General features: G+C 42.8%; 1 pseudogene; it reads left to right on the top strand.

Moving 5' to 3' along the window:
• Positions 1-4630: 4630 nt before the first annotated feature.
• On the top strand, positions 4631-5719 carry LOC116094746 (annotated as a pseudogene).
• The last annotated feature ends 8125 nt before the right edge of the window (positions 5720-13844 follow it).

The following is a 13844-nucleotide window of genomic DNA, read 5'->3' as shown; positions in this document are numbered from 1 at the left end:
CTTCCAAAAGATGTCCAGAAAGAAGGCAAACTCTGCTATGGGGCTGTACATAAAAGGCTCCTCCAGTCCTTTCTAAGTTGTTGTATAGTCGATGTATACAACAGTGTAGCTCATTGGCTGAATAAGTCTTTGGGGTCTTTTAAGGAGAGCCTTGTTAAGTTTTCTCAGACCACTGGGATTCATGAGCTTAGCTGAAGAAGGCAGCTACCAGCTCCCAACCTCCATCAGATGCCCCAGAGGGCTAGCCTGTAAGAGGGCAGGGAATTTCCAGACATCCCAGGTCTTCAGAACAATGTCTTTCTCACCTTCTCTAGGTGTTCCCATGCCTTAGCCGTAGGGGAAAGGACTGAGTAAATCCATATGCTCAAAGGCGTTGTAGTAATCTGAAGTCCATGCCATTCAGGACAATTACTCCCATCTGTATGATTTGATGACTGAAATAATTACTTAATAGAGATGTTGAGAAGATAAAATAAGGTCAAGAGTGAAAACTTGACATTTATTAAAATAATGTTCAAAAGGTTCCTAGTGACCTGAACGGGTTATTTTGAATCAGATAGTACCTTGGATAGTCGCCAGACTTTCTGGAAGACAGAGTTCCAGGGTTCCTGTAGAGTGAGGTGAGCTTTAGGAGCGGTCTGTGTGGCTTTCAGACATGAACACAGCCTTCAAAATCATCTTTATTTATTTTTTCTTTTGGCTCTTTTGAGACAGAGTTTCTCTGTGTAGCCCTGGCTGTCCTGGAAGTCATTCTGTAGACCAGGTTGGCCTTGAACTCAGAAATTCGCCTTCCTCTGCCTCCCAAGTGCTGGGATTAAAGGCGTGTGCCACCACCGCCCGGCCTAAAACTTATAATTTAATTTTTAATAAAGTAATGCCAGTAGAAGATAATGGGTTTAAAATAAAATATTACTAATAAAAAGCACATTTCTCACCCAATTGCCCCTCAAATCCAACAAAAGATGTCTTGATGAATTCAGCTTTATTTGTTATCTAGCATGTGCTGTTCAGTACTAACACAAGCATTTAGTTCATTGCACCTATTGCCCTACATCCTCCCTAAGCAGTCATCACTACAATTAGTGTCTTTATGGTATCACTTCAAAACATATAAAACCCTATTTTGAAATTTATTATTGGTTCATAATCCTGTCTACACTTTGAAACACAAGGCCACTAGAACTTTGTCCTCCTCTTCATACTTCACCCTATCCGTCACTAAAGTGGATCTCTTGAGTCCTTCTATGAGTCCTCGGAATCATCCTTACATTTCCCTTTCTTCTATTTCCATCATTTAAATTTTTACCTCTGTGTTTTTAAAGTCAGTAACATAGCATTCTTCTGTATGACCTTGACAATCGAATGATTTATTTGTAAGTTGCATCCAAGAGCTTAACATTAATAACCAGTATATACCCAACGTAGTTACATACGTGCCAGTTATGAGACAAATGGAAGACAACGATTACATTGTTTTTCCTTAAATGGACTTTTGTTTTTCCATACATTTATAACTGCCTGTACTTTATTATAATCTTGCTATTGTCATTTTTTCCTTTCAATGGTTTAAACCTATACATGGTATTTATTAAGGGATCCCTCTGCCAGGAATTCTCCATTCTTTTTTAATCTATATTAGATAACTTCTGTAATTTTGTTGATTTTGTTACCCTTGGATTTGACTCTTAATTTTCTGTGTTAAATATCAAGTTTCCTGAATGTTAAAAGTTTTTTCTCTGGAATTACTTAACAGACTGGGGTACGTTGCTCATTTCCCATAAATAGGGCTGCTCAAATGTGCATGGAGCTTTAGACAAACTTTAAACAAATTATTTGATTAGAATAGTATTATAAGGCACTGGGCATGGCCTCTTGTGATCATTTGTGATTATAGAACTTAAGAGAAGGAGGTTTGAGTATGATGAATTTGAGGCAATCAGGGTACATAGCAAAATCTTGTCTTGAAGAATAAATTATTTTTTTAAATTACAAATATAAAAGTATTATATAACACATGATCCCATCTTGGGATACAATATTCTGCTGAAAACAACTTAAAATAAAGAAGAAAGATGAGATCATAATATTTATTATTTTGTGAGTATATAAAAATTCTTCATAGTGTCTGACCACAATCTTGATGGGTAACTGTACCATTTTTTTAAAAAAAATAATTTTATACTTCTACCACAAAAGAAAAAAATTATGTTTATAATGGCAAGTTCTTGGGAACATGTGGTTACATACATAGTATGTGTCTGTATTGTCTTTGTAATACCACTTATCAGATTCTGCTTATATAGTCCTTCATGATTCTAAATACTAGCGTTCAGTGAGCTCTTCAGATGTTCTGGGTTTGCTTTACTCATGATGGCCACACTTGTAAGTCCTAGCCAGAGCTTGTAGGAGAAAATAAGCAAAAATTTATGTTCTGATTATATGATATTTACCATTCAGAGTTTTACAACATGGAGTAACGCGTGTTACAAACATTGCTTTCTTAATGGTATAGTTGCTATTTTCCTAGAGAAAAGTTCTTTCTGGTACAAGCAATGTCTCACCATAGGCAGAGTTTTGGCTAATCTGGGAATATATGACATAAGTGTATCCATGGAGGCAGATAGGAGACATTGGTGGGAAGAAGCCACTGTGGTGCAGAGGAAAGATGTTGAACACCTGGAAGAAAATGGCACAGCTACCGCAAAGACTGCCTATGTGGTAGCTGCCCTGGGGACTAGCTGAGGGGTCAAATGATTAAAGAATGCCATCTCCTCATTTACCTTTGGGTTCTGCACTGGATGTTGGAGATCAGAGGTAATATGACAAAATAAACCTGGAAGAAAACTGATTTGCGGGCCCAAGCAAAGGCAGCTGTAGACTTTGATATAAGTATTTGTGGCAGTTTGAGTGAAAATGCTAGCATAGACTCACGTGTTTAGTCCCTATTTGGTGGACCTATCTGGGAAAGATTAGGTGTGTCTTTGTTAGAGGAGGCATGGCATTTGGAGTGGCCTCTGTGTGTGTGTGTGTGTGTGTGTGTGTGTATGCCTCCGAGTTGTAGATAAGATGTAACCTGTTAGCTACTGCCCCTGTGCCTTCCTGCCTACTGCTACAATCCCCACCATGATGATCACAAACTCATTCTCCGGAACTGTAAGCAAGCTGCCAAGTAAATGCTTTAATGCTTTCTTTTATAAAACAAAACAAAACTTTTTACATGCACCTCCACCATGATGTGACACCCTCTACTTCCCTCATGAGAGGCCAAATCAACAGACTACCTGTTTAGAATTTGAACCTCTAAAATTGTGAATGAAATCAATCTTTTATCTTCTAGGTTATACCTCCTTGGGTATTGTGTGTGTGGTACAGAGGAGCTGACAGATAGAGAGGGCTCACTGAAATTCAATATGCCAACGTCAGCCTGGCAGCCAGTCTCCGTGACTCTGTGAAAGAAATATAGCACTTATGAGTAGGACTCCCCTGGAACCAGAGCTTAACCAAAGCTCTAAAAATAACACTGTGGGGTGAGTCCTCAATTCCTTGAAGATCTTGTCAACCCCGAGCAGAGTCGGGGAGGGAGGGTAACTCTAATATAACTGATGGTGAGAGTTTTAATGTTAGTCAAAGTTCATAATTTATATATTATTTTAAATTCCTCTTTCTATTAACAATTCTCAATATCGTGTCTTTATTCCTGTTTACTGATATTTTTATGATGAGTCTAAAGGTATGTACATGGGGATGTATATACAGAAACTTAGTAACTAGTTGTTTTGAGTATCCAGCTGGCTTCTTTTTTCTTTTTTCTTTATTTTTTATTAGATATTTTCTTTATTTACATTTCAAATGATATCCCCTTTCCAGGTTTCCCCTCCAAAAAAAAATCCTGTTCCCTCCCTCCTCCCCCTATTCACCACCCCACCCTCTCCCACTTCCTGGCCCTGGCATTCCCCTACACTGGGGCATAGAACCTTCACAGGGCCAAGGTCCTCTCCTCCCATTGATGACCTACTTGGCCATCCTCTGATACATATGCTTCAGCTGGCTTCTTAATGTTGAGACTCATGTCCTTTAACTCCGAAAAGAAACCCCTTGTGATATTTCTGTGAAGAATTCTTCCTCCTTCTTGTTCTTTCTCTTTCAGTATTGTTAATCAGATGTGAGGCGGCCTGGAATTTCTCGTGTATCTTATCTTTCCTTTTCATCTATCACATCTCCTTTTCTTTGTTCTACTATTTAGTATTCCTACACCTACTACCTATTTGAATTTTAGGGTCATGAGTTTTTTTGTTGTTTTATTTTATTTTACCTTCAATTTTACATTGTTTTCCTCTCAAACTCCAATAAAATTTTCTTTGGTTTCCAAAACAATAAGTTACAGATCAATTGAGAAAGACATTCCTTGTTGATCTCTGATTTCTACATGTGTGGGCAAATGCACACACTGTGCACACAATCTTCATGAACATATAAGCACATACACACACTAACATGAATGCACACATGCATGAGCAAGCTTCTCACACACACAGAGAAGCAGGAACCCAGCCCAGGAGAGATGGAGTGGCTTTGAGGCCCTCTTGCCAATAAGATTCCCACTTGCTGGTTCCCAGTGCCTGCAGTGAAGATGTTGAGCCCATTCCCAGCAGCAAAGCCTTCCAACCCAGAGAGCCTGCTGGGTGCATCTTCTTTGATGTAGACGTTGGTGGGAGGGAGCTGGCCAAATTATTTTAGAATTGTTTGCATATACTGTCCTCAAAACTGCTGAAGAATTTTGTGCATTGCATACATGAGGAAAAGGCACTGAATCCAGAACTGGGAAACCTCCCCATTTTAAAGAATGCCCTTTCTACCAAATTATTAAGAAATTTATGATTCAAGGTGGGAACTTCTCAAGTCAGAACTCGAAAGATGGAGAAAGTATTTATGGTGAAAATGTTTAAGATCAAAATTTCCATTATAAGCATGATCAAGAGGGTTTGCTGAGTAAGGCAAATGTAGACCCCAGTGAAAATGGCTCTCAGTTCTTTATCACAACAGTTCTGACCCCTCATTTGGATGGCAAACATGTGGTATTTGGTCAAGTAATTAAAGAACTAGGTGTGGCAATGATGCTAGAAAATGTAGAGGTGAGGGGTGAAAACTCTGCCAAACTGTGTGTTATTGCGGAATGTGGAGGATAGAAAGAAGGGGATGACTGCTGCATGGTCCCCAAAGACTTCACTGAGGATGCAGATACAGATTTAAAATATGTAGATAAAATTCTATTAATAGCTGAAGAATTAGAAAACATTGGAAACATTTTTTTTTCAAGTCTCAGAACTGGGATGTGGCTATTAAAAAACTGCGAAGGTTTTAAGGGACTTGGAGAGTTCAAAGGCTGTTCTTGAGAAAACAGATACATTCAGACTGCAACCCTGTTTGCCTGAAGTTGTGTGCTGAATATTGGTGCTTGGAAATCGAAAGTGTCAAATTGGCAGGGGGCAATTGCCAGTTGTTTGGAGGTTCTTGAAACGGACGTGTCAAACACCAAAGCAGTATACCAAAAGGATGGCAAGGATTAAGGTGGTCCAATCCAGCAGTGGCTGATCTTAAGAAGGCACAGGAGATAGCCCCAGGAGCTAAAGCTATCCAGGCAGACTTGCTTAAAGTCAAACAAATGATAAAGGCACAGAAAGATAAAGAGAAGGCGGTGTATGCAAAAGTGATTGCTTAATAGGGGTTAAACTTTCCTTAAATATTGTACATTGCTTATAGAAGGGATAACGTAAGTTACTGTCTACACAGTCCCTGATGTGTTTCCCTTGATTACCTGACATTGTTTACAAAGAAATGCTGATATAGGTTCCTTCTTCATAAAGTGTTATGAAATTAAAAAAAAGATCTAGCCCAGTTACCTTCTAATCTAGTGTCCTTTGCAGTAACTCACCTCCTTCAGGATGCTGCTATTTCAGTGGACAGATTGTTATTCTCAGCAGAATTTCCTTTCTTTAGAACAAAGGCTACCTAAATACTAGGGTTTGGTTGTTTTGTTTTTTAATTACCGATTCTAACAACTGTAGTTTGGGGAATTAATTCTTTAAGTAAATTTCTCAATTAAAATAAAAAACCTCCGATATTAATAAATAATATTTTGAAACTCAGACGGTTAGAGGCGAATACCTCCTTTGCACCAATCACTAGAACAAGTGACTCCACTCATTCATTCACGTGTTATCTGTTTTCCCTAGGGGTGCGCATGTGTTCCTCTGGGTTTGCACAACCTCGTATTTCTCTCTGTCTGTGTGTTGTTGAGGAATGTGACACCGGAGCATTTCTGGGCTCACTGAAGGAGTTTGCTTTACAAGAAATAGACTGACCCTGGAGAGTCTACACGGAGGTCTCCTGCAAGCCTGCATATGCACACCCGTTGTTACTAGCTTCCATCCTTCCCATCAACAGAGCACTCAGAAGTGTCTTCTAGCACCTTGACAATGGGGACTTGACCCAAGTCCCCTTGTCCTAGTTGGGCTGACAGCACTTGCAGCCTGATGCAACTGCCCATCAGAAAACAAAACAAAACAAAAAAACCTCTCAAGGGGTTTTCAAGACATATAAATCTGTCAGGCTGGTGCGAGGAGTCACAGCGTTTTTTTAAATAAAAAGAAAAACAGTCCATATCCGCTGTCTACATTTCCATTTGCTTTCCTCCAAAACATTAAAATTAGATTGACAAACCACACAGCCTCAAGCCACCTTCCCAGAGTCCACGGCCAGACCCTGGAGCCTGGAGTCTGTCTGCAGGCTCCATGTCTCTGACATCACCTGGCTTCCATTGTTTTGCTGACAAAGGACACTCTGGGGAGACTGGAAAACCAGAAGAGTGAGAACAGGGCTTCTGTTTCCTGTTTGCTTGCTGTGGGTGTTAGCATGACTCAGTAACAATTCCGCATTCCAATCTCTCACTTCCTGCACCACCCCCAACGCCCGAACTGCCCTCGGGTTCTCACAGAGGTTCAACCTGGTTCTTTGGAGCTCCTCTTCCTGGTTTCTAGGGCTGCAGTAGCTCCACGTAAGCACTTTCCCTCCCTCATCTCTTGAGGGCCCTTTCTCTTGAGCTGCAGGTATCAGGATGAGGTGAGAGGCACCCACGGAGCACTCGAGGTGGAGCCCCTCTCCTTTGCTTCCTGGCGCCCCAGGGAGGGAGTTATTTCTGCAACTACATTCACCGTACTTTCTCTGTTCTTTCTCGTTTAGTTCCCCGAATCCTGTTTTCCCAACTCCTATATCGAAGCTGCCCTGTGAACTAAGTTTTAGCTTTGCTGTTCTCCGGCCTGTGATAGCTCAGTCATCAAACACTGGTGTATTGCCAAGCCTGTCATCCTCTTTCTCATTCTGCCGCCTTCCTCTGCCTCGTATTCCATTCCTGAGTACTCTCCCATGGAGTCACTCTGTGTTCTTTCTTGTTTCCCCAGCTATCTCCAGCTATCCCAGCTCGGTCCCCCGAGCGCTGACCTCTTCCTTCAGCCACCCAAAGAAATCTAGGCTTTTTCCCCAAACTGTTTCCACGGCCATTTCTGCCTTTTACAATGCCTTCCCCAGTCAGTCAGCTTCGCTTGCTTCCTAAGAATTATAGCTCTCAAATTTTCAGACTGGTCTTCAGAAGACTTCAGACTGGTGGCAAGATGGGTATGTCCGTCACAATGTTCTTTAGGCTTTCCACTCTCAATGCCTCCCAAATAAATCTCATCTTCCTTGTTCACTGCTCCCTCCTGGGCTTGCCATCTGCCTTACTGCCTGAGGCAAAACAAAGAGATTCCTTTGGACAGCTTACCCTGCCCCACCAAGTTCTAACGCCTGTGTCCTACCCATACCAGAGTTCATACCATGAGAATGACCACTTCAAAGGTCTTGGCATGTTCCAGAGGTATGCATCAACTCATTTAATCCTCACAGCAAGCCGGGCGGTGGTGGTGCAAGCCTTTAATCCCAGCACTTGGGAGGCAGAGACAGGCGGATTTCTGAGTTCGAGGCCAGCCTGGTCTACAGAGTGAGTTCCAGGACAGCCAGGGCTACACAGAGAAACCCTGTCTCGAAAAACCAAAAAAAAAAAAAAAAAAAAAAAAAAAAAAAAAAAAAAAAAAAGAAAATCCTCACAGCAATAACTACAAAAGAGGATCCTATCTTATTCTTTTATGAATAAACCAACGTGCAAGAGTGTTACGTGGCTTGCCGAGTTAGATCCCTAATAACTCACAGCTGGGGTTTGGATCTAGGGAGGCAGATCACAACCTTTTGGTTGACAGGCTCTCAAGATCCTTGGTGGCTCCTAGACTGCCTGAACCCGCTTGAAGATGTCTCCAGAGCGCTGCCGTCCTGGAGTCTTCAGCCTCGTGCCTCCTGCACTCAGCACAAGGCATGTCATGTCGATTACCGATTACCGTCACCACTCTACGTGCCATCCATCACTAGTCCAGTCAGCTTGAGTGAGTATACTTTCTGCATTCAGAATCAGCTGTTCCCACTTAAAGTCCTCACTGGCCCTCCCGGTTAGAGTGGCCTTTGATGACTGTTCACGGTTTACCTCTCAGGTTGTCCTCCTCTGAACTCTTCACATCGTCACGTGCTGCAGGAAACCATGCACTTCCAGAAACCGTGGCTGATTTCCCCTTAGTCTCGCCTCATCCAATCTGAGGCTGAGTCTCTGGAATACCCCCCCCCCCCCCCCCCCCAGTGCTTGTCTTTTCCTTGTTCTTAACTCATCTTGGGTATCACCTTCTCTTGCTCCAAAGAGATCTTTTTTATACCCTTACCTGCCTCCTTCCCATGGCAGAGGTCCTCCTCTTTGTCCATGTAAGACCCTGATGAGCCTTAGCTTACCGGAGACACCCCTGAGTGAATCACATGGAGCCTGATCGATGCAAAGAACATGAGGATTTTTATTTCAGTGCACTGAGGCTGTCCCTGACCCCCAGGAAAGGAGGCCACCCCGCACAGCTTGTTCAATGAGCTTTTGTTCAATTTTCAGGGCAGTAGCCATTAGACATAATGTGATTGGTAGAGCAGTGTGACTTTTTAAACTGATTGGTCTTTAGGGAAGGAGGTGGCGAGGACTTCCCTAGTCTGAAGGTGGGCAAAGGTCCGCCTTGTGGAATGTGCCCCCACCCACAGGTAGTTTCTCACCCTGTGATCTGAGGAATGTTAATCAGCCTCTCCCTTCCTGAAGTTCCTGAGCTTATCTTACTAAGGAAATTCCTGGCCTCCCTGTGTTTTCCTGAGGTGTTCCTGCCTTATATCCATACATAGATCGCGCATCACAAATGTTCTTTTCTAACATGTCTTCCTCCATGAGCAGTGGGTGTCTCAAGAGTAGTAGAGATTCTTGTTCTTTGTTTTTACCTCCAGCACAGGGGCTGGAGCATAGTAAATATTTGGTTCCTACTACTCTCTGTCTGTTGGAGTCCAGTGGTCGGAGCCTGAGGTAGGGTATTCTTCTGTTGGGCACATATGTAACAGCTGAAGAATACTTCCTAAAGAAAGTCAATTTCTTAACAGAAGGATTAACAGAGTTACCTGGAGAAAAACAACAACAACAAAAACTTTGCAAAACCTGGTGACTTGCAACAGGGCTGCGAAGCCCCTACCAAAAAGCAGAGGGAAGAAAGAGAAGCCAGCCTTTCACCCAAGGCTGAGTACTAATCAGTTCCCTCTGTTTTGTCTCCTAAGATAAAAGAATCGCACTATGCCGAGTAATCATCTGGCTTCCTTGTGCATGCTTGTTCTTCATTGTGCACAGAATTTACAAGTTGCTTTCTGCTTCCCTCCCATTTCGAATAGTTGATGCGAAATTTCAGCGAAGGTACACGCTGATTATCAGCTTCCTATACAGAAAATATTAACTTAGAAACCAGTGTGAGGAACAAAGAGCAACATATTCCTGTGACAGAACGAGGCACTGCAAATCTCTTGAAACTCTTTTGGAACCTGTTCTAAGGGTTCCTTTTAAGGCACATTTTTTTTTTTTTTTTTTTTTTTTTTTTTTTAGTGTCTTGTAACCACTGTCCCTTCCGGTGGTTTGCTGGACAGAATGGGATGCCCGGCATGGTTTATACATAAGAGGAAGAGAATTGAAACTCAAGAAGGAATGTGGTTGTAAGCGGCAGAATGATTAGCATTCTTTGCTAAGCCTGCTGCTGGAGTCATCTCTTGTAGGACGAGCACAAATGGTGTGACATTTTTCATCATCACACCTTGTGGTTAATGATGAGGAAGGAGACGTCCTGAAAGCCTGACACATCTATTGGGTCTGTTCCTTCTAAACCACGGGACTGCCCCAGGGGAGGCCTGAGTGATAAGGAGAGGGGGAGATGAGAGAGTTCTAGCTCCTTCGACATACCTGCTGGAAGATGTGAACCAACTTACCCGTTCCGGCCCTCTGCTTATTCATCTCTATAATGTGGACAATAATGTCTACTTCCCAGCAGGGCTCGGGGATGAAGGATTAGAGGCAGGAAAGCAAAACTTCTGGAAGAAGCACAAACAAAGGAAGCTATTATTGTACTTTCCTAGGCCCAAAAGGGGGGAGCTGCAGTGCCCCAAATTTCTTAGCAGAAAGGCCCACGTCTGGCTTTGAGCAGCTCCTCCGCCATGGAAAATCCCTGTAGAGGATTCCTGATAAGGTTCTAGGGGATGCTAGGGCGATTGTTTAATATTTCATAAGACCCCCAAACACTAATGCTCATCTATAGCTCATGTGTGTTCACGGTCTTATGCTTGGCTCTTAGTCTAGTCCTTTACACAGGAAAGTTCTCCACATTGGAGAGAGGGGACGCAGGTTTCCATTGGTCCAGGTTACCCACCTAGGAAGAAACAAAGTCAGTTGTACAGTATATCAGTTAGCAAGTGACATTTCAAAGGTCAACATCCCACCAGGGATGTTAGCAAACCTATTTGAAGAATTTTGTTCTTAAAATATTTAAGAAGAGATACTATGACAATTTCCATAAAAAATGTCATTTATTTTAGTGTGATCCATGGACTAAGTGGCCTAAACAATGAGAAAAAAAAACCAAAAAACCCTGATTTTTCACTGTTCTGGAGGACAGGAGTCCAAGGCCAGGTTCTGGTAGATACAGTGTCGGCTGTGGGCCATCTTGCTTTCTGATGATAAAGGGTTGGAAGGTAAGAGAGACCATCTTTTATGAGAGTGCCAAGCTCACTTAGGGTGTCTCTACATTCATATTCTACTTATCTCACAAAGGTCTCATCTTCAAATCTCATCATAGTGGGAATAAGACTTTGACCTAGAAATCTGGAGATCATACATACAAAAAGTTTCTTACATAGTGCAATTCTTCAAAGGCTGGGCAACACTTTTTACAGAAGAAACCTATGCAGTTATGTAATTATACCTCTCCATTCAAATAAAAACATCCCATCTTTGCAATTCCTGTTGTTTCTGGGAAGCTAAGATAGCGTTAGCACATGACAGAATTTTAGAGCTATTAAGAATTAAAGTACAAAGACAACAAGTTAGGAAATTAGGTGCGACTCAAAGACATCTCTATATTTAACTTCCTATGAATAAGACTATTAAGTCTCACTGCTGCCTGAGGCCATTAAGTCTTTTTCTATTATCCTAGAGATATTATTGCTTAGATTACTCCTAAAATGTATGCAAAAGAAGGAGAGCAGATGTGGCAAATCAAACAATCCTTACTCCAGATGTGAGTTCCCCCACAAGCCCCTTCCAAGTGTTCACTGGCTATCAGAAATATAGGGCCAACTAGAATTGATTGTGGCCTTTCTGCTAAACAGGACGCACAGTGAGCCCCCAAGAACCAGCACTCAGTAGGCGTAAGCTCTGTATTAAGCCTCCATCTACGAAGAAGGAGGAGCCAACATCACAATCAAACTCAGAGGCAAAGGAGTGGACAGACGGCAGAATCATCGTAGCTTTTGCGATGGGAGCTAATATCCCGTCTTCTACCTATCGATCGAAGAAGCCTTGGAGAAGAGAAATAGCTTGTTCTAAAGTTCACAGCAATCGTGAACGGAGATCTAGGAATCGCATCTTTGAATACAGCTCCTGAATGGCGACTGCCCCATTGCTTATTTGCCCCTTTGAGCAACCACATTTCCAGAAAACCAAAACAGTGTTTTCTTGCTGTAGTCAGGTCTGTCTAGGTCACTTCCCCTGAGAGCCAGGCCCAGACACCTTGCACCGAGTGAGACCTTGCACCGAGTGAGACCTTGCACCGCGTGAGACCTTGCACCGAGTGAGACCTTGCACCGCGTGAGACCTTGCACCGAGTGAGACCTTGCACCGAGTGAGACCTTGCACCGAGTGAGACCTTGCACCGAGTGAGACCTTGCACCGAGTGAGAACTTGAAGCACCACCACCTGACCAAGACAGGCTCAGGCTCTTTTTTTTTTCGTTCATGAGAAGAAACCAGAAAATTCAATGTATTATGATGTAAATAGAAATGTCAGTCATGTCTATTGTGACCAGAGGACTGGGGCTTGTCAGAGAACTGGACATGTCCCTTTCCTGATGTTCTGAGTCATCTCACCAGGCACAGTTACTTCCTAACTTCTGGAAAAAAGAGGTGATAACGTCTTGCCTTTTTCTGGGCACAGAAGACAAGGCATCCAGGAATGACTCCTGCATCTGAAAGAATAACTGCCTTGTGGGAAGTAAGATGAAGCCCTGCCCTCACAGGATGTCCACAGGGGAAGGGTCCTGGGCTCTCCGGATCCGGATCCTCTTTTTGCTTTCTGCTGCTGCTGCTCCAATCACCATGATGTAGGTGATATCTACTCTGTAGGTGAATGATTCTAATAATTGTGTGTTTGTGTGTGTGTGTGTGTGTGTGTGTGTGTGTGTGTGTGTGTGAATCATTGCTTTCTGCTCCTCCAGTCTGCTCTCTACACTGCATTTGGAATGCATTTACATTTATAGCCCCTATTTGAGCACATTAAAATGGCAGTATTATCCTGGTGAGGTATAATCCCTAGTAAGACAAGGAACAGAAAAAGAACCATATGTGTGTGAGAGAGCTTGATATACTTCTGAAATAATATCAGAGAAAAAAATTAATGTCTAAGGAAGCAAAATGAAGAAACAGATTGTGGGCAGTAGCTAGAGAAGGTGGGGTAAGTCCAGAAGAAAGGCGATCTATGGCAGTCGGGCAGAAGTGAAGGCAGTCTGCTGAAATAGGGGCAAGACCAAGGGCAGATACTTGAAATTCTAGGTATGCAAGAGCCAACGTCTCTCATCTTCTGGGAAGGCAATGCATCCAGATGTCTGTCTGCCTATTATGCCAAAAACGCAACAGTACGATTTTATACAGTCTGTTCTTAGGAGCTGAGCTGTGTCTCCACTGCTTTCGTATTCACATGTTGAAATTCGAATGTCCTGGAGCTCTGAATGAACTGAGTTTTGAGAAATAGCCTTTTCGAAGGTAATTCAGTAAAATTAGGACAAAGGCAAATGCTTGTGTCATGGTGGTTTGGCGGGGGGGGGGGGGGGGGGGGGGGGGGGGGGGGGGGGATTGTTGTTGATTTGCTCTAACGCTTGTATTGTGTTAATTGGCTTCCGAAAATTGCACGAGAATCGCCATATAAGTCCCCTGAGGGTCCCTGCTCTCAGTTGGTTCTGATTGGTAAATAAAGCTGCTGGGGGCCAATGGCTGGGCAGGGAGGGAGACAGAGGCAGGACTTTAGGATTTGCTGGCAAGGGGACCAAGAGAGGGAAGAGGAGAGAGAGGGAAAGGTGAAAAACCAGGCCTGAAACAATCCCGGACCTTAAGCTGTACTACAGAGCAATTGTGATAAAAACTGCATGGTATTGGTAGAGTGA

The sequence above is a fragment of the Mastomys coucha genome, unplaced genomic scaffold, assembly GCF_008632895.1.
Source record: "Mastomys coucha isolate ucsf_1 unplaced genomic scaffold, UCSF_Mcou_1 pScaffold17, whole genome shotgun sequence".
Classification (NCBI taxonomy): Eukaryota; Metazoa; Chordata; class Mammalia; order Rodentia; family Muridae; genus Mastomys; species Mastomys coucha.
Note: the sequence above shows the minus strand (reverse complement) of the source record. Positions and strands in the feature narration are given on the sequence as shown.